This window comes from Equus caballus, unplaced genomic scaffold (assembly GCF_041296265.1).
Source record: "Equus caballus isolate H_3958 breed thoroughbred unplaced genomic scaffold, TB-T2T unassigned-0002616, whole genome shotgun sequence".
NCBI classification, from domain to species: Eukaryota; Metazoa; Chordata; class Mammalia; order Perissodactyla; family Equidae; genus Equus; species Equus caballus.
In genome coordinates this window covers 2,501-5,000 of record NW_027222370.1, presented here as the reverse complement: position 1 = coordinate 5,000, position 2,500 = coordinate 2,501, and the positions used below count along the sequence as shown (strand labels likewise).

At 81.5% G+C, this 2,500-nt stretch overlaps 1 non-coding gene across 1 annotated transcript; it reads right to left on the bottom strand.

The window, feature by feature from the left end:
• Positions 1-1,014: 1,014 nt before the first annotated feature.
• LOC138922817 (5.8S ribosomal RNA) lies at positions 1,015-1,167 on the bottom strand. Its single transcript, XR_011435936.1, has one exon. It is a non-coding gene; the product is annotated as a 5.8S ribosomal RNA (ribosomal RNA).
• Between the last annotated feature and the right edge of the window lie 1,333 nt (positions 1,168-2,500).

Here is a 2,500-nt window from a genome sequence, read left to right as displayed (position 1 = left end):
CCGCCCCCCGCCACGACCGACCCCCGAAGGAGGGCGGGCGGGCGGGCGGGCGGAGGGACGCGGGCGGGCGGACGGGGGCACGAGCCGGCGGCACGGGCGAGGGGCCCCGCCGGGGAGGAGGGGGGCGGAGCGGGACGCCGCCACGCGCACGGCGGACGCGTCGCGGCGACGCGGGGGAGGAGAGCGCGGAGGGGCGGCGGCGGGCGCGGCGGGGCCGGCGGTCGCCCCCGACCGCCGACCTCCCGCGCGCGTCCCACCGCCTCCCGACACCCGCCCCTCCGCCGCGAGCCGCCACGGCCCGTCGGGCGGCGGACGCGGCGCCCCCCCCCCCCCCCCGGGGCTCGGGGCACGCAGCGCGGCGCGGCCGCGACCCGGGGGAGGGCGCGCGGCGGCGGACGACGCCGCGGCGTCCCGCGGGTCACCGCCGGGGCACGCGTCCCCGGGGCGCGGCCCCGCGCACGCGACTCGGCCTCGGCGCGAGCCACCCCGACGGGGCGAGGCCGGGGAGGGGTCACGGTCCGGGACCCGGGCGCGCCGGGGACCGGCGAGGGGCCGGCCGGACGCACCGGGACAGACCGCCGACGGGGGCGAGCGGCGACCGGACAGGCGGCCCGGACGCGGGCCCCCCGAACACGGCGGCCCCGACCGCGCGCCGCGGGACCCGTCTCGTCCCCGCCCCGGCCACCCCGAGGCCGCGTGCGGCGCGAGGGAGCCCCCGAAGGCACCGTGGCGGCCACGGGCACCTCGGCGCGAGCTCTCGCGTCTGCCTCTCCCTCGACTCGCGGGCGGCGGCCCCCACCCCGGGACCCCGCGGCGCCGCCGCCACCGACCCCCACGCGCCTCCGACGACCGGGCGCCGGGGCGCGTGGGAGGAGGGGCGGCCGCGCGGGGCGGAGGAGGGGCACCGCGTCTGCACTTAGGGGGACGGAGGGCCCGGGGCGGGCCCTGCGAGAGACCCCCAGCCGCGCACCCCGGGGCAGGCGACACCCACCCCGGGGGCGATTGATCGTCAAGCGACGCTCAGACAGGCGTAGCCCCGGGAGGAACCCGGGGCCGCAAGTGCGTTCGAAGTGTCGATGATCAATGTGTCCTGCAATTCACATTAATTCTCGCAGCTAGCTGCGTTCTTCATCGACGCACGAGCCGAGTGATCCACCGCTAAGAGTCGTACGAGTTTGAACGGCGGGGTCCCCCCGCAGGGCGGGGGGAGAGCCCGCCCCTGGCACGGCACATCCCCGGAGGGTGCCTCCGGCCGGCCAGGAAGACACAACGAGACCAGACTCCGTGAGGTCGGAAGGTTGGACGACGGGGCGTCCGGCACGGGCCCCGCGGGGCCGTGCTCGGACACCCCACAGGCGCCCGGGGGCTCCCGCCTCGCCCGAGGACGCGGGGCGCGCACGCGCACGCGACGACACGACGGCCGCCGGGGACGCCCCCTCCCGACGGCCGCCGCGACGGCGGCGCGGCGCCCCCCGGCCCGGCGAGGCGGAGTCTGGGGGAGAAGGGCCAGGCCTCCCGACTCCCCGCGGGCCCGACCGCCCCGACCCAAGGCGGACGGGCGAGGCCCCCCAGGGGTCTTTAAACCTCCGCGCCGGGACGCGCTAGGTACCTGGATGGGGGGGAAGCCAAAGAAACGGACGAGGCGGAGCGGGTAGTGCCGCGCGGCCACCGCCTCGACGCCGCCCGCGCCGCCCGCGGCCACCCGGGGACGGACGCAGGCCTCGGCGCTGCCCGCCCGTGACCGAACCCCGCCGCCGGGCGCCGCCGACCGACGACCCCACTGCGCCCACGGCCCCCTCGACGCCGGGCGGGCCCCCTCGCGTCCGACGCACGCCACCAGACCCGACCCGACTTTCCCCCCCGGGGACCCTCCCCGCACCCGCGTCCCAGGCCCCTCTCGCCACGGAGGGCGAGGGGCTGCGGCGGGAAGCGGGGAGCGAGCGGGCAGGGCGAGGGGGGTGGGCGGACGTGGCCGGCCGGACGCGGGCGCCCGGGGCGCCGAGGGCGGGCAGAGACGCGGAGGCACCATCGGACGGACGACGACGCCGACGGCCGGGGAACGGCCCAGGGCGGGCGACGGGAGGCGGCGGGCGGCGGGCACCCCGCGTGAGCCGAGGCTCCGAGGCCCCCGGGGGACCTGACCCCGGGGACTCCGCGGGGGCTCGCGCCACCACGCCGCCCTTCCCGAGACGCGCCGAGGGCGCCGCCGCCCGCGAGAGCGGGGGACGGACGGCGCCGGAGACGGAGGCGCGGCGCGACAAACTCCGGCCCGCCTCCCGGGAGACCGGAGGGCGCGGGGACGGACGCGCCGGGGGCGGCGGCGCGGAGGACGCGGCGGCCTCGGAACGCCGGGCGGACGGAGGCCGGAAGGGGCTCGTGGGCTCGCCGACATCGAGCCCACTCCCTCCGGACCACCGCCGACCCGGGCCCGAGGCGCGCCCGCGCCTCCCGCGCCTCCGGCCGGGCGCCCGCGCCTCCCGCGCGCCCCCTCCTCCCTCTC